The 18,303-nt window shown below is 42.0% G+C and overlaps 1 long non-coding RNA gene across 2 annotated transcripts in view; it reads left to right on the forward strand.

The window, feature by feature from the left end:
- The window catches only part of LOC108544982 (uncharacterized), a 40,280-nt gene extending 22,422 nt beyond the window's left edge, over nucleotides 1-17,858 (forward strand). For both annotated transcript variants that reach the window (XR_001889998.1, XR_001889997.1), the window contains exons 2-4: nucleotides 11,344-11,608; nucleotides 17,350-17,484; nucleotides 17,609-17,858. This is a non-coding gene — a long non-coding RNA (uncharacterized LOC108544982). The remainder of the gene's footprint in view (nucleotides 1-11,343; nucleotides 11,609-17,349; nucleotides 17,485-17,608) is intronic.
- Nucleotides 17,859-18,303: the final 445 nt, after the last annotated feature.

Consider the following 18,303-nt stretch of genomic DNA (forward strand, 5'->3'; position numbering starts at 1 on the left):
TGTGACACAAAATTGCTCATCATATTTCACTTCTGAGAATCTTCTACCCAGCTGTCTCGTGACCAAGTTATAAAACGACAGAGTAAACTTAAAACTGCAGAGGGTGGGGGAATCTGCTAAACTGACTGTTGGACAGACACTGAATGCAACAAACAGAAGTTGAAGAAAAGGATTTTTTCCATTTTAAGCCAATAATGACCTGAAGTTTAACAGCAATATTCTTAGCATTGAGCCTCTGATGTTGGTCTTAAGAGACTCAACTGATCTCGAACAAATCAACTTTCCCTCCATGGGTGTGATCCTTAACCAGAACATCTAGGTCTTGGACAGGATGTTTCCTGAGATACCTTTAAGGGCTAAGTATCTAAGTCAGGGTCAACAAAGCAAAGTACCATGAACCAGTTCCCATCTACTGCCTTTTTTTGTACAGCCTTGTGAACTAAGAACATTTTGATGTTTTAAATAGTTGGGGAAAAGATTAAAAAAAAGAAGATTTTCTTATATGTACAAATTATATAAAATTCACATTTTAGTGTCCACAAATAAAGTTTTATTGCAACACAAGGAAGCTCATTTGTTTACGTGTTGTCTGTGGCTGTTTTTACACTACCATGGTATAGTCAAGTGCTTATGACAGAGACTGTATGGCCCTCAAGCCTAAAATATTTGCTATCTGAACTTTTACTGAAGAAAGTTGCCAATCTCTATCTAAATGATTCTGAATCAATTTAAAAGAGTCAGTCAAGTCATCTTTTTTGTTTGTTTATTTGAATGGCAACTTTCTTAATAGTAATATTGATTGTGTTTGAAAAAATCTTTGTTAAATTTTTGCTCTATTATTAAAGAAGGAAGTTGTAGTTTTCTTCCAGCAAATCTGATAACTACTGGGGCCACTTTCCCTGATAATTTTTCCTTTCTCAGCGTCACATGCATAGAGTCAGCTGCATTCCTTGAGGAATGAGAAAGGTGGGTAATATAATGTATAGACCAAAGATTTTGAGTTTCATTTCCTCTCATTAACTTGAGATGAGGTCTCCCATGTTTATAGGTCTCCAACCCAGGACCTGGGAAAAAACTTCTGCTTGGCTGAAATGCAGAGAAACCCATCATTAGCAGAACAACTGGAAAGTGAACATTTTCCAACACCCTGCTTGGTGCCAGCTTCATTGTTAGGGTTTTGTGTGCAGTTTTATTATTCCTTATAACAACCTCATCTCCCAGAAGGGAGAGCCTGAGTTGTGGAGAGGTTAGAGAGCTGATAAGTGGGGGAGGGTGGATTTGAGCCAATGTCTGTCTGATTTCAAAGCTCATGTTCTTACAAAGCCAATTTAATATTTACAAGAACTCTCTCTTCCCAGTAAGGAAGTCACCCAAAGAAACAAAAAATAAGATGAGAAGACCTGTACATTTTGGATCAAAGCAAGGTCCAGGAATCTCTGTCAGTCTGTATGGATGTGTTTCCTAAAGTCAATGCTGGTAAAACACTTCCTAAATTTCTTCCAATCTCTGTTTTCAATGGTCAGAAGTTTCCTTTATGACATTCTGTTTGGTTTCTTCTTTTTTGGACACAAGAGTGTTGATCTGTCACAGGCTGGAGTGCAGTGGTGTGGTCATGGCTCACTGCAGCCTCAAATCTCCTGGATTCGGGTAATCTTCCTGCCTCAGCCTCCTGAGTAGCTGGAACTACAAACATGTGCCACCATGCCTGGCTAATCTTTATTTATTATATTTGTAGTGATAGGGTCTTGCTGTGTTTCCTGGGATTTTTTGTTTGTTTGTTTCTTTAAAAGTGGTATTCTGTCTGCCTAGAACACTGCTGTCACTTTGTGTTGTTGACACCCTACTTGCCTTTAAGGGCTGGCTCTTAGTATACAGAAAGGAGCCAAGAGCCTTGACATCTTTGCTCACCATTACCAAGTGCAACCACTCACATCCAATCTGTTAGGCACCTCCCTACCTCCAGCAGATCGCATCCTCCTCCAAGCTTGTATTTTGGAAAACTCAACATTCTGCCATGGAGTCTCACTAGACTGTATGCTTTTTGAAGTCAGGAATGATGTCTCAGACCTACATACCCCTGCAACACTGAGCATGGTGTCTCATGTAGGCAAAGAGCATTTGTTGAAAAGGATTATGTGAGAAAAATTCCATTCTCGCAATTTACCTCATCACCCATTTCCAAGTGTCTACCCTACGCTGAACCCAAGGTCAAGCTGAATGAATGCACTGCTGTTTGTGCTTGTTTTGGCAGAGAAGGGACTGGTTTGAGCTGAGGTACAACATCTAGTCACAGTGTTTTTGAAGCAGATTCTTGAGTTTACTGGAAAGAAATCCTCTCTGTTTTACCCGGGTGGCACTTCTTATTACACTCTATCCCTGGGATCTCTGGCCCTTCCTTGCAGAACTGATGGAGGCACTACCCCCTGCTCAGTTGACTCCAACTTTCCAAATCCCCTCCTTTATTTTATTTTATTTTATTATTTTTTTTTGAGATGGAGTCTCACTCTGTCACCCAGGCTGGAGTGCAGTGGTACGATCTTGGCTCACTGCAACCTCCGCCTCCTGGGTTCACCCCATTCTCCTGCCTCAGCCTCCTGAATAGCTGGGACTAGAGGCGCCCACCACCACGCCCAGCTATTCTTTTGTATTTTTAGTAGAGACAGGTTTCACCGTGTTAGCCAGGATGGTCTTGATCTCCTGACCTTGTGATCCACCTGCCTTGGCCTTCCAAAGTGCTGGGATTACAGGCATGAGCCAGCCACTGTGCCTGGCCCCAAATCCCATTCTTGATGCCTATCCCAACCTTCAGAGAGTTGAAGAGACATGGCCTCATAGTAAGGAGTATGTGCTCTGAAGTTAACAGACTTGTGTTTTCAGTTCCTATTCTGTCACTTGAAAGATATGCAACCTTGGACATTTACTTAGGTTCTCTGAACTTCAGTTTCTTCATTTGTAAGACAAGAGTAATGTTGCTACTCAAAGGGTTGTCCTGACATGAGAAAATGCACTTATATGACAGCAATCATACTGTGATGTCTAGGTAACAGGAGAGCTACCCAACTTGGTTGCTTTTTGGTGGCAGGAATGCCTGTCAACTCAACAGCTGACATTTTCACTCACTCTGACATAGACATTTGGGAGGAAAGAGATATAGGAACAAATCTGAGAAGTCCCTTTCCCTCCCTGCTCTCACCCTCCCCACTGCTCTTGCTTCTGCTCTGCATTGTGGCCACAGGCATTGAGCAGCTTCTCTTTGTTTCTTCAGCAAAGTCTTTGCCGTATTGGAATGAGCCACTTTTGTCATGTATTTGTGGCAATAATCAGGAGAGTCATTGACACAGCAGTGCTGGGAGGATGGACCACATGTTCATTAACCATCTGAGCTGCACCAGTTGGGTCCCGGCCTCTCTCACAGTCTTGATCCCTGATCCCTACTGCATGTGTGGTATGGGCTGAACTTGCACTGGGCTGTAGGCATAGTGCATTAATGCAACCCATTTTGACCTTTACTCAATGTCAGACACTGTTCTGAGGACTTTAGAGGCATTATCCCATTTAACTTCACAACCATGCCTGTTTTAGAGATAAGGAAATAGATTTAGAAAAGTCAAATGACCTGACGAAGATTACGTAGTTGTCAGAGCCAAGAATCAAACCCAAAGCCCTCTGACACCAGAAGCCAAGCTGAGACAAACCTGGGTGGTTTGGTTTTTGTTGCTGTTGTTGCTGTTACCGAGTTTGTTCCAAAATCTCATGCCAAAATATTTGCAGCCTTCAGTTACTGACTTTTGACTCAGGAGCTGTAGTTCAGATCCTCATCTTTGCTTTCTTAAAAAAAAAGGCTGATGGAGAAAGGGTCATACTTGGAGTCATTTAGAAACTAATTTGATAGCTTTAAGTGTCCTTTAGAATAAAACTCTTTCCCACTTTGTACTCTTGGAACCTTTATTGCTAAGTGTGGAGTGGCAGGGGAGGTGGAAAGCAGGATGAGCTGTGAAAATAAGTGGATTTTCTCTGATGTCTAATCCACTAATTATGTCAAGTAAAATTGGATCACGCTTGTAATTCAGTTTTTACTGTTTGCATTAAGAAATGCTGTTGGCAGAGTTGTGAGCAGAGAAAGGGAAAAGGACATTGCAAGTCATTACTGAATGTGAAGAGAGTGAGTAGAAGTTTATTTTTTGGGGAGGTGGTCAAGGTGTTGCATTTGGACTGCCCAATTTAGCTAATGTAGCTGCAGCAGTAATAACTAAAGTGGCAGTGCAGAGTATTAAGGAAAGTAATGTGGGAAGCAATTTGAATATGTCATGATGACTACTCTGTGTTTGCATACAGGATGAGGAGTAATGTGCAAGCATGAGTTCTTTTTCACTGAATTTAAAGGAATTTTAACCCACAAACTAATACCAGTGATAGAAATTTCAAGAAAGGAATACACCTTTGGGTGAGAAATTTCAGGCTGATTAGCACTGTACCTGCCTTCAAGTTTGCTTGGAGCCCTAGGCTGCGTCCTCCACCTCCATTTATAACAGTTCTGGTTCCTCTCTTAGGATTACTTTTATTTCTTTAGATACCTTTTTTCTCTCACTTGCTTAGATTTACTATTTATTTATTTATTTATTTATTTATTTATTTCCTCAAACATCCTGAAGCTGCTTGGGAATGTGCCTTCCTCTAGTCTTCTTGGCATACCAACACCATTAAGTGCTAAAATTTGAAGGAAAACAACAAGAAGGCTACTTTCTTCTCACTTAGAAAGAGGAAGACTGGGAATAAAAACCACCCTGAGTGGGTTGTATGTACAGGAAACAAAGGTTTCTAGAAAGTGTTTACTGTGTTGCATTGGAGCTGTCTCTGTCAAGTAATTTTGTTCACATTCTCTCTCTCTCGATGTCCCTCTCTCTCTTCTATGATATCTTAATAGTTTGATAAAATTGTCTTGCAGAGGAGGCTTTCCCCAAAGCTTGCTATTTGTTTTATGGCCCCGTCATCACCATTCTCCATTCAGGACAGTGCATTTCTGTCATCTACCCACTGAGCAGGAAGCAAACCAGACAACCACTCTGATCCAGCAAGAGCAAAATTATAAAGTTATGATATTCTTTTATCCAACCCCAGCCCTGAGTTCACTTTCCCTTTTTTCAACTGGGCACTTTCTCTTTCGGTGTCAAGTAAAATTCGTTTTTCTGTAGCCACTCCTGGGAAGGGGAGAGAGGTGGAAAGGGTGGATTGTGCTTGTTGTCGTTGTAGGAGGAGGTGGCAAACACTGTCCTGATGAATCCGTGAAGCCATAGGGGTCAGGGTGTGACGTCGGCAGAGGAGAATAGGGGCAATGGCCTGGAGACCCAACAGCCCTCTCATCAGGGAATAACTGTGCTGACTCCTCTTCTGACCACAGCATAGGCTGCTGTTTGTTTTATAACAGCTTTATTAAGGTATTCACATGCCATACGATTCATCCACTTAAAGTATACAATTCAATAGTGTTCAGTGTATTCACAGACTTTTGCAAGTGTCACCACAATCTATTTTAGAACATTTTCATCCTTCCAACAAAATCTTACACCCCTAGCAATACCTTCCTATTTCCTTCTGCCCCACAGCTCTGGCAATAACTACTCCACTTTCTGTCTCTACAGATTTGCCTATCCTGGAAAGTTCATAAAAATGGGTTTTTGTGGTATGTGACTGCTTCTTTCACTTCGCATAATGCTCTCAAGGTTCATCTATCCAAAGTTGTAGCATGTATCAGTCTTCACTACTTTTTATTGCTGAATAATATTCCTTTATAAAGACATATCATATTTTGTTTATCTACGAATCCATTGATGAACATTTGGGTGGACTGAATTATGAATGATGCTGTATGAACATTTGTGTCCAAGGTTTTGTGTGGACATTTCTCTTGGTTGGACAGGCTGGAGTAGAGCTGCTGAGTTGCATGGTAACTCTATGTTTAACCTTTTGAGGAACTTCCTGGTGCTGTTTTCCAAGGAACTTCCTGGTGCTGTTTTCCAAAGCAGCTGCACCATTTAGCACAGGGCCTTTGCAAATGCAGTTTTCCTTTGCTCCCTTCCCCTGTTGCCTGCTCCTTCTTCAACTCTCATCTCAAATATTTCCTCAGGGACACCTTAGCTGACCTTCAAGGCTAATTCAGACCTCTCTGTTATATATACTCATAGAAATTAATATTTTTTTGTGCACATAAATTATTTTTTGTGTACATATTTTGTTAACTTGAGACCCTTTATGTCTCAGTTTATCTATTTAAGTACTTATTTGTAAAATAGGGGCATCGATATTTAAATTACACTAAGAATACTAGAGTAAAAGCATCCAGCAGCTTGAGCCTAAAACATAGTAGGGCTAAAGATGGTAGTTATTATTTTAACACTCTCTGTATGGAATATAAAATCAGAACCGTAATTACACGTTCAGTGAGCATGAACCAAACTTAATTGGCCTTTCCTTGGTTTTCTATTAATAGCTAGTTGGTACTTGCTTTATGCGTTTTGTTGTCTAGGAGCATTTGCCAGCAAACAAACAGGCAACAGAGGTGCAGGGAAATGTAATGGAAAGAAGATATAAATAGAGGAAATTCAATCATTAATGTATTTGAATTTGGCAGTTTACTTCAGTTAGCAACTGACTGAGATTTTATTTTAGAATGAAGGACCTTGGTCTAGCTCCAGGAACATCAAGGCCTGGGTGGGGCCTATTTTGTGAACCATGGTTCTTAATGATTTTTGGGAGTTCTCCTGTGTACATCAGTTTTACTCTGAGAATTCTGAAGAGCCAAGTGCTACATTTGCTTCAGCTTTTCTCCGGTGATGCTTGGCCAAGTCCAAGGCTAAAGCCAGTCTCCCAACATGGCAGTGGTTCTCTCCAGCCGAACACTGGGCAGCCTGATCTGTTGCTCAGCAGCTCTGCAAGCTCAGCTCTGCTGGGGAAACCATACAGAGAACCACCTGGAAGTGAGGGTTGTGCTTCAGTCTGTGCCAGCATCATTGCAGATTAAAGAGGAGACTCGAGGACCAGGAGTGGATGTGGAGTCTGTGGATGGTTCTTTGTGACCTTGAGAGCTAAGATCTTGCAGCTCACAGTTGAGTGAAGGTAGTTTCAGGCTTCAGGGAACCCTCCCACTTGAGTCTGTGGGTTTTCTTTTTAATTTTAATACTGTAAACTTTTGCTTTATTTTTAATAGACTTTTAGAGCAATTTTGTGTTCGCAGCAAAACTGAGCGGAAGGTACAGAGACTTTCCATATGCTCTTCAGCACCATACATTCATAGACTCCCCCATTGTCAACATTCCCCACTAGAGTGGTACATTTGGTGTAATTGGTGAACGTACGTTGGCACATTAATACCACCCCAAATGCATTTTTTACATTAGCGTTCACTCTGCTGGATTCTATGGTAAGGTATGTTTAGTTTTGCAAGAAACCATGAAACTGTCTTCAAAAGTGGCTGTACCCCACTTTGCATTCACATCAGCAATAAATGGCAGTTTCTGTTGCTCTATGTCCTTGTCAGCATTTGGTGTTGTCAGTGATCTGGATGCTGGCCATTTTAAAAGGTGTGTAGTGGTATCCTGTTGGTGTTTTCATTTATATTACCCTAATGACATACGATACAGAGAATATTTTCATATGCTTATTTACATTGGTGTTATACCTTCTTTGGTGAGGTGTCTGTTAAGAACTTTGTTCATTTTCTTATCTAAGCTTTTTCTATGCTGAGTATTGGGGGAATGCAGGACAAGGAGAAGGACATGCTCTCTTCCCTCAGGGAGCTGCCAGAGGAGAAATGAGAGTGTCTATTAGGAACTGGCCTTACAATCTCCCAGGTTGATGGATGAGTCATCACGCATATACATGCACAGAAATTCACTCTGTGCTCGTGACATTAAGTCTTCTCTTCTCTCTTCTGGCCTCTTCTCTTTTGTAACTTCCTGGTCTCCCACCGAGTTCTTGTCTGGAGCTACCCTGTCTGTGCCAGGCACCTGATGCCAGACACCTGATGGTGTGCTCATTCCCTGCTGACAGGCCCGCTGATCTCTGAAACTAGTCCAAGTGTCCCATAGGACTGATATTTATGGGTTTTTAAAAAAATAAACATAGAAATTAACCCTCTCAGTCTTAAAACTTGAGAAAGTTACATTTGTCTTATCTGAGTTCCTTTCTCAAGAAACCAACATCAGACGTCCCGGATAGTATCAAGGAATAGAAGCTTACCAGATCACCACATCTGGACAATGAGATGCCAGACTCTCATCTGTCCTAATTGCCTAACCACCCCCTGCTGCCTATTGACCAACTCCTCTTCCTTACCCCTCCCTAAATCCTGTTTTCTCACACAGTTACATTTCTTTCCTGCAGTATAAACCCCTAATTTTAGTCACTTGAGGAGATGGATTAGAGACTGATCTCCAATATAGTCGGCTGCTGCAACTGAATAAAGCCTTTTTACCTGGCAATACTCATTGTCTCAGTGATTGGCTTTCTGTGTAGTGAGCAACAGGATCTAGCCCAAACCTGTGGCATTTCAATAACAATCACCATTACCCGCCATCTCTCAGTCTTGAGAACGTACTCATCTGGGAGGTAACCTTGCACTCACCCCACCCCTATTCTTTTCTTGCCTCATGGTGGGATCAATACCGGATCCAACCGAAGTGCGTTTCCAGCTGAGACCACATTCTATTAGTTTGTTCCCCTTCCCTGTCCCCTGCATCCTCATTCCTCATTCCTCTCCTGAGAGCATGCTCCCCGTCAATCACTTGAAGAATCCCTGTTACAGGCCCTAGGAAAGCCAACCTAAAATAATGCCCATGCTCAAGCCTTCCCTCTGTTTCTCTTCAATTAGGACCTGGCCCTCCTTAAACTTCCAGTCAACTGCGTGAAAGTGGGTCATATTAAGAATTAATTATAAATAACGCTTCCTACTTTATTTGTAGGCTAATGTGTTACTGTTTCTTGATAACATAATGCCTTCACTCAGTTAACCATTCATTTTACTTTTAGGACTTGCTTAAGTAACAACCTTAGTGGGAAAATGCCAGTGGAATTTCATGAGCATGACTGGCAGTGCTTGCGAGGCGGAGAAGGATGAGATACTTTTGATTAGGTGGATTTTTTAGCATCTCTTCTGGAAATACCTTTTGAATCACCCTCTTCTTACTACTGCTACCTGCCAGTGATTTGCTGTCTCCCTCCTTCATCTCCCCAGAGTATATAATGGCTGAGTATCTCTTTATTGCATTTGTAATATTGCATTGCAATTATTTTTTTTTCCTGGTTGCTGCCTCCCACTAGACTGGGAGCAGCTAAAGAGCAGAGGCCTTGTCTTATTCATCTCTATCTCCCCAGTGCCTAGCATGGTGCCTGGTACCCAGGAGGAACTCAAGCACTGTGTGTGACAAAATAATTAATAATTCTGATAAAAAGTCCACCTCCTCCTCCACTTTCACATGTATGTACCTGGGCACATACATGAATACACATAACAACATTTGTGGTGGAGTGAAATGTTTAGAATATTAGTCAATTGTGTTTCTTCCTAGTATTTCCTCAGTTTTCAAACTGGAAAATGATACCCCAGGCCAAGGGAAAGAGAATAGAGAGGGAGGCGATGGGACATAGAAAGAAGGTGAGTCTCTAAAATAAGTTTTAGAGACTAAAGAGGGAGAGTGGTCAAGGAAGGCTCAAGATAAACTTTTGGGACACAAGAGAAGAGAGGACCAGACTGCTCTTCTTGGTGAGTTCTCTTGTGGAAGGCAAGACCCAGAGGGGAGGACGATACATGGTTAAAGAAAAGGGTCTTAAAGAGAATCTCACATGAGAATAGTGCTCACAAGGGCACTATTTTAGGTTGGCTTCCCTAGAGCATGAAACAGGGATTCTTCAAGTGATTGATGGGGAGCATGCTCTCAGGAGAGGAATGAGGATGCAGGGGACAGGACAAGGGAGCAAACTAATGAGAATCCAGGGGTCCCTGGGAACTAGGCTGACCTAGAAGCAACAGAACTTTGCTTAATACACTTGAGGGCCCAGAGAGTGCAGTAAGATATGACTCTGAGCACACAGGCTAAGGGCTAGTTAGCTGGGAAAAATGCCTGGAAGAGAGACACTTTTAAGTTCACTGAAATCTGTTTTCTACCCTTGTGGAATAAGGAGTCAAATAAAGGAGTGAAATTAAATTATAAAAAAACAAAGTGTTGCATTTAGTGCATAGCTCAACTTGGAACTGAGACTTTCTTTATAAAGAGTGAAACTGAAAACCTGGGTAAATAAATCAGCCGTGGGCAGAGGGGTCAGAGAGGTGTAGGCTAAAGAAGAGTCTGTGTCTGGGACCTGGTTCATGGGACTTCGGGACTCCGTGAAGTCAGGTAGGACTCCTGGGGTGGCTACCGATTACCAGTGAGGATGTGAGAGAAGGAAAATGATAGGTGATCTCCCTGCCTGGGCTTTTTCAACTCCAATCACACCACCTGTGAACATCTTATAAACATTAACAGGGGAGGCCCAGACATTTCACAAAGCCAACTAGAAGAACACTGATGTAGAAGCCTCCCCTGGCACTGTCGTGGGGATACTGAAACTGCTGTTGGTGTGAAAACCAAAAGGCGTGCCAGGTACTCACTTGGCTCGAGTCAGAAAGGCAGCCTGAAAACCTTCGCTTGATAAATCTAATCATTATTTTTTTTCCCTGAATACTCTTGGGCAAATTCAAGACTGCTTGGAGAAATGGATATGAATATATACAGATAAACACTGGCATGTAGACATGAATACATACAGATAAACACCCACTTCAGACATAAACATATAGATATGATCATTTACTAAATATTCAATACTTCCTATTCTGGAGGCTGTAGAAATGATGTTATATAGACATTATCTCATTTTGTTCTTCCTTCAACAATGAAAGGAGAGTGATGTTACATTACTTTAACACAAGAGGAAATGGAGGCACAGAGTGGTTGAACAATAGGGTCACAGACCTAGGAAAGGATAGGGCTTCTCTATATGTTGACGCATAATCAATGCTGACCCTTCCTTAGGTATTATGGTGGAGGAATGTGCTTGAATGACTCCCTTACCCCATCCCTTAACACTCATTATTCAGCTCATTTTAAATTCCTTTATCGACATTATTAGCAAGAATCATAAGGGAATGATTTTAGCATAATTGTATGAAACAGGGAGACAACAGCTCTAGAGAGAGGTCATGTGTATGTATGTGTGCACATGCACAGATGTATGCATGTACACACTCATGTGTTTCATGGGACTGATTAAAACTACGAAATTGTCATGTCTAGTACCTTAATTTCACAGATGCAGAAATAGCAGCTCAGAGAGGCAAGTGACCTGCCCACGGCCCCAGGAACAAGGTCTACAGGGACCCTGCTGTATCTTTGCCTGAGAGATGGAGCTGTCTGTTACCGGCACAGCCTGAAGGGGAAGAAGACCATGGAAGGGAGAGGGCAGGGAGCTGCCTCACCTGCTAACTCTTCTCGATTGAACCAACTCTCCACTTGGGAATTTGACTGCAATATGACTTCTCAGGACAGCAGACATCCTAGCCTTAAGGAGGGCACAGGTACATTTTCCTAGGCCAAATTAATATGGATTTTGAATTATCTCCTATTGTTCAGAAAGATCCTTTCTGCGTTGGGGGCTTTGACATTTCCCAGGCTGCAAGAGCCATGGATCTCCTCTGACAGCTGCGTTGGAGAAGGTTCTGAAAGTCTTCTTTACATCCCTAACCAGACAGGTCATCAGGAAACTCCTCCAACAAGCGCTGACCCCTTCCCGGCCAATCCTTTGTGGGGCTCTGAGGTATAGATACCACCCAGTTGCTGCCCTCAGAATCAACCCAGCCCTTGCTTCTCTCCCAAGAGTGAAACGTGGAGGCATTAATATATATTTTTGTTCTGCAAAACTTTAAAGAATAAAACATTAGAAATAAAACTATAACAATCGTCCATGTGCCTGCCACTCAGTTTTATTAATTTTTTTTAAGAAGTAAAACATAAATATAGTTAAAATTCCTCGTGTATCCCTCCCAGTTCCAATCCTCCCTCAGAGGCAAGCACTGTGGTGAAGTTTGTTACTGTTCTACATGTATTTCACAGTTTTATTATATATTCATATTCACATAACACATAAACTTAAAAGACATAAACTCATACTGTATATAAATTAAGTTTTTATACTTAATATAAATACAATTTATATATTACACATTATAAAATTATGCTTATGTACTGCATAAGCTTTACACTTAAATATTATAATTAATCAAAAATAAATTATATATTTACATGAGCTAACATTTATATACTGTATATCTAACATTAACATTTATACTGTGTATAGTGTATATAAATTAAAATGTACAAAATTAGCATCAAACCCTTCATATAATGATGGTGTAACTTGCCTTTTATATGACACAATATATTTTTATTTCTATTCATTTTGATGCATCTTGATTCCCTTCATTCATCAACTGCAGTGGAGTTTTCCATCATTGGAATATGTCACAAATAATTTATGATTGTCCTGTGATTTGCAAAGTACATTTGTTTGAAATTTCCTATGACTATAAACAATGCTGCCACACATTCTGTGGCTGTTTTCTTGTGTACACATGCGAGTGATTTTAGGACAGATACCTAGAAGTGGACGCTTGCCCCTTACCAGGTATTGTCGGTTGTTTTTTAAAGATGTCTGCGTGTGCACTCTCACGCCAGCAGCATAAGAGGCTCCCATTTCTCTGCATTCCTGCTGCCACCAGGCCATGTTGATCTTGAACTTTGTTGTTAATTGGATGGAAGTGAAATGGGATCTCATTGATGTTTCACTTGTTTCCTGACTGCTCATGAAGCTGGCAATCTTTTCATATGGATATTGACCCTCTGAGGTTTTGCTTCTGTGAAATGCCTTTTCATAGCTTTTGTCTATTTTTCTCTGTTGGGTTATTTATCTTTCCCTTATTAATCTGTAGGAGTTTTAAAATATTCAGGTTTTTAATCCTTTGTTAGTTGTGAGCATTCACCATGATTTTCCTGGTTTGTGACTTGTCTTTGAATTTTGTTTTTAATGTCATTGATTATGTAGAAGTTTTACATTTTGATGTAGTTAAATTTATTGCTGTTTTTCTTATAATATATGCATTGTGTGTCCTGTTTAAGAACTCCATCATCTGCTTCTGGCTACTGACATTGCTCCATTTGAAAGGTGGCATGTATGACTATGCGTGGGACAGGGAGGAGGCCTTTTTTTATTGGTTTCTAAATTCTTAATTACAACGACAACCCCACCATTAGGTAAATTCAGGTTCACACTAATAATTCCAGATTATTTTATGCCATGGAGTGTAGTATAGTGCTGAAAAGTGTGGGTTCTGAAGTGAGACTGCTTGGATTTGGATCTCTTACTCTGGGCAAGTTGCTTAAACTCACTTGGGGAATGATACTCTGGTACTTACCTTGTAGGGTTGCTGTAGAGATTAAATTAGTTTATGAATGCAAAGCCCTTAGAACAGTTTCTGGTATAATGTAAGAGCCAAGGGCTCTCTCTTGCTATTGTTATTATTGTTATTAGCATCATTTTTTATCATTGTTAGTACTCAGATTTCCACTGAGCTGGGTTTCTAGGGGCTACCTTCAGACATTAGAGCTGCCATCCTCTACATGATTCTCGGTGCCTAAACTGAAATCATCTTGTTCTGCAGGGCCCAACACCACCTTAGGACACTTGTCTTTGAGGAGTAAAAAACATTAGGATGCAAATGGAAAAATCATTGCATTTGGTTCCCCAGTTTGCTGGTATCAGACATTTCATCTTATTTAGCTTTCTTTTCTTTCATTTTTTTTTTTTTTTTTTTTTTTTTTGAGATAGAGTCTTTCTCTGTTGCCAGACTGGAGTGCAGTGGTGCAACCTCGGCTCACTGCAACCTCCACCTCCCGGGTTCAAGCAATTCCTCTACCTCAGCCTCCTGAGTAGCTGGGACTACAGGCACGCCCGGTTAAATTTTTGTATTTTAGTAGAGATGGGGTTTCACTGTGTTGGCCAGGATGCTCGATCTCGTGACCTCATGATCCACCTGCCTTGGCCTCCCAAATTGCTGGGATTACAGGCGTGAGTCACCGCGCCCGGCCTTATTAAACTTTCAAAAAAGTAGAGAGTTAAAGGTTTCAAGGGGTCAAGTCCTATCTGAATTCAGAGAGAGTCATCATGCTCTGAAATCTCCAAAGCAAGACAGATGCATTAACACAGGTGGCTTGTGAGGACTTCAGAGTCTATCTATTGTGAACGTTTTCCCAGTGCCCCTTTCCCTTTCTCTGGTTTAGTCACCCCTCATACTTGTGCTTCTTAGACAGGCTGCAAAAGCGTCACCCCTCTCCTCTCTCTCTCCCATCCACAGGGGTGGGCGTGTTACCCAAGCTGGATTACCCATCTGGCTCTACTAATTCTTCTAAGAGGTGGGCATGTGACCCAAGCTAGGCCAATGAGATTTTCTTTTTGCCCTTGACTGACTGTAGAACAGTTATTTCTTTCCTGGCGGCAAGCTAGAAAGAAGAGTCTGAGGTGCTGGCCAAGTTGTTCAATTGTCAGCCTTGTCTAGTAGATTCTAAGCCCTTGTGGGGGAGTCAGGGACCATGTCCACCTTGCTTGCTATTTTATCTCTTGCATCAAATAGCCCAGGTCCTGGGAACATGATAAAAATAGTTGAAGAAAATTGTGCTTTCCTTCCAGAAAGCTTCTAGGCCACGTGCTGGTCAACTCTGCCTATTGCTGCTCACTCTGCACCTTCCTGGGTCCTCTGGTTCAGGGCCTCAGCTCCTATGGTTCAACCAGAGTATCTCGTTGATCAGATTTGGATTTGACCTTTGGACTTCAACCTTACATACCTCCCAACACGTACTTTTGGTGTCGACCTTTCTTTTCCATCCAGAGGGACTGCAGAGAAAAGTGTCCTTGACTGTGTGACCTGCTTTAGGTCCTTCTGGAGTGAGCAGTTAGTTTCCTCCCACTCCCATCCATCCTCAGCTAGAGCAGGAGATGTATTCAGTCAACTTCAGCTCATACTCCTTGTTTGTGATCATAGATTTTGCATTTGTGGTGTCTGCAAAAAGAGTGAGGCACACAGTTAAGACAGCAGATAGAAAAGATATATTTTTATACTGTTTCTTTTAACCCATGACTTTTCCAACTTTACTATGCCTCACAATTACCTGGAGTATTTGTGAAGAGACAGGTCTCTGGGTCTCACTCCCAGAACTCTGGGTCTGGAGTCAGCTGGTCTGGGGTGGAACCTGAGAATCTGCATTTATAACAAGTTTCCAGGTGATGCTGATGCTGCTGGCCTGGGGACCACGCTAAGAGCCATCGTTGAGTCATGTTCTCTTTTAACAGAGGTGCTCACTATCAGGATCTGATGGGCTTTGGGTTAAGGGTGAGTGTATGGATCCAGGATCTGTCGTAGAAATAGAAATCACTTGGATTATGAACAGGAATTTAACAGGGAATTAGGAGCTGATGAAATTGTTAGAAGAATTGGAGGAGTGCCTCTAGGCTTGGCCTCCAGGGATGGGAATGGTTCCTGGGACAAGGTGGTAGCATCGGCCACTTCCCCAGCAAGAGAGCTGGGAATCAGAAGGCCACCACTAGCAGTGCCAATGCCAGACCACCCAGGCGCTGCTGCCACCCAAGGCACAGCCGCCACTTTACACCCGTGAAGCTGGTGACAACTCATGGAGCAGTCTCCCTCCACGTTGCTGTGGTTCCGTGGCTCTTCTGAGGGAGAGGAAATGTCAGCCTCCTTCTGCCTTCCAAATTTCGTACAAGTGTATTCAGTACCCTAGCACAAAGGAGCCTGGGGATGTTTTTTAACCTATCAAAGTAGAGGTTAGTAAGTGGGGGTTGAAAGGAGTAAGTGATTCAGCAGAAGCCTAGTTTCTGGGGAAGGGAGGGAACTTAGGGGAGACGTGGTTAGCACATGCACACTCAATTCTAAGTAGCTCCTGAGTAGCTGGGACTACAGGCATGCCCAGTTAAATTTTTGTATTTTAGTAGAGATGGGGTTTCACTGTGTTGGCCAGGATGGTCTCGATCTCTTAACCTTCTGATCCACCTGCCTTGGCCTTTTAAAGTGCTGGGATTACAGGCGTGAGTACAGGGACTCAGATTCTATTCTGATGTTCTGACAAGAGACTAGCCATTGGCTCTTTCTGGGAATTTTCTTTCATTTAGACAGTGAGAAGAATTTCTGCATCAGGGAATCAAAGAGAAAAATATTAATTTAGCTACGTATGTTTATAGTCTGGAGAAATAACCACTATAGGAATGCTTGCAATCGCTTTTATACTATCATACATTGACTTCGTTTATTGCAGGGTTTCCCACCCTTAGCACTATTGACATTTCACACCATGTAGTTATATCTTGTGGAGGACTGTCCTATGCACTGTGGGACATTAAGTAGCACCCCTGACCTCTACTCACTGGATGACAGGTGCACCCCCAAGTTGTAAAGACCAAAAATGTCTCCAGACATTACCAAATGAACCTTGGTGGAGGGAATCATCCATGGTTGGGAATCACTGATGTACTCAATCTATATACATATAATATCTTTGCATAGATAAAATGGTTTATTGCAGGCTTTTTTTTTTGAGATGGAATCTTGCTCTGGAGGCTGGAGTGCAGTGGTGCGATCTCGGCTCACTGCAAGCTCCGCCTCCTGGGTTCACACCATTCTCCTGCCTCAGCCTCCCGAACAGCTGGGACTACAGGTGCCCGCCACCATGACTGGCTAATTTTTGTATTTTGTTTAGTAGAGACGGGGTTTCACCATGCTAGCCAGGACGGTCTCGATCTCCTGACCTCATGATCTGTCTGCCTCGGCCTCCCAAAGTGTTGGCCTAATGCAGACTTTTAATCAGAATGTCCAAGCATAAATTATAGCACACCTCTATGGTGGAATAGTACGCAGTTTTGAAGGATGTGTAATCATGTATCAAAATATATTTAGTATATTGTTAAGTTTTAAAAGGCACACTGCATACAAACTCCAGTTGTGTAAAATGAAATTGAATGTGTGTGCTAATGCATTCTAGTCCAAGGAAAATAAACCAAAATTATAATTGTGGCTATTTCTGAGTGATAGGATTACCTGTGCTTTTAATTTTCATCTTATTTTTTCTACATGTCCAATTTTATAAAACAAATATGCATGCATTATATACACATGATATTTGAGTAATTGTTGTTATTACTGAGAAGAGAAGGAGAGAGGAATTTAACATTAATGAAACATCTATTCTATTCCAGGCACTGTGTGAGATACCACCTAACCCTAGTCCACTTTAAAGCCCTGTGCAATGGCATCAGCATGGACTGGAGAGGCAGGCAGAATTGGTTTTAAATCGTGGCTCCCAGGACCTGCCTGGACCTGCCTGGCCTTGGGTGAGTTGCTTAATCTCTGCAAGTTTATGTTTCTTTCCCTGTAAACTGGTGCTGGGTTTTCAGGGTGGCTGCAAGTATTAACAGAGGTGATTTAGGCCATGTATTACTATTGATTATTATGCAGAATTCCCCCTGGGTGGGATGTGCCCTTTTTTCCTTCAACACACCGGTTCCAATCTTACATCAGTGACGGCCACATTGCCACATCCAGTCCTCCTTTCCCATCTTCCTGAGAAGAGGCAGTAGACTAGAAGAAAGGAGAAAGTGAGTAAAGCCAAAAACCCAGCACTTCTGAGAAGCTGGATTTGCTTTCTCCTCGTCAGGGCTACTGACAGGCCCTTTAGCAAGACAGAGGCTAATTACTTACCAGGAGTAAAAGAAAATGTGTCGTTTGGTTGTTCTGGCTTTTCCCAGTGCAATAAATCACAGCCACAGGAATCCAACTTAATTTGATTTAATAAAGATTTTAAAGAAAGAAAAACAGTTTTCCTTGTTTTTATCGAAACTGCTAGTCATTTGTGTCTGTTTCATTTAGGGCTGTTAATGTGATGTGACCCACTCACTCTGCAAGTCACTTTCAGCACTTCGGAGTTCTGCTGTCCACATTTATGCTCGTCCATACCACCTGGCCCCCTGCCTGTTGGATCCTATGGTCCCTTGCCCTCTTCCCTGGCGTTCCCAGTCCCTCTACTCAATTCATCAGGTTCTAATTCTCAAAAGGAGGTTCCACTCACTTTGACAATTCATTTGGCTCTTTGCCTGGCTCTGACCCTCACAGTGTCTCCTGAAATAATCTTAAGTTTCCTGCTGGCCCTCGCA

Source organism: Rhinopithecus bieti, unplaced genomic scaffold, assembly GCF_001698545.2.
Source record: "Rhinopithecus bieti isolate Rb0 unplaced genomic scaffold, ASM169854v2 scaffold_28527, whole genome shotgun sequence".
Taxonomy (NCBI): Eukaryota; Metazoa; Chordata; class Mammalia; order Primates; family Cercopithecidae; genus Rhinopithecus; species Rhinopithecus bieti.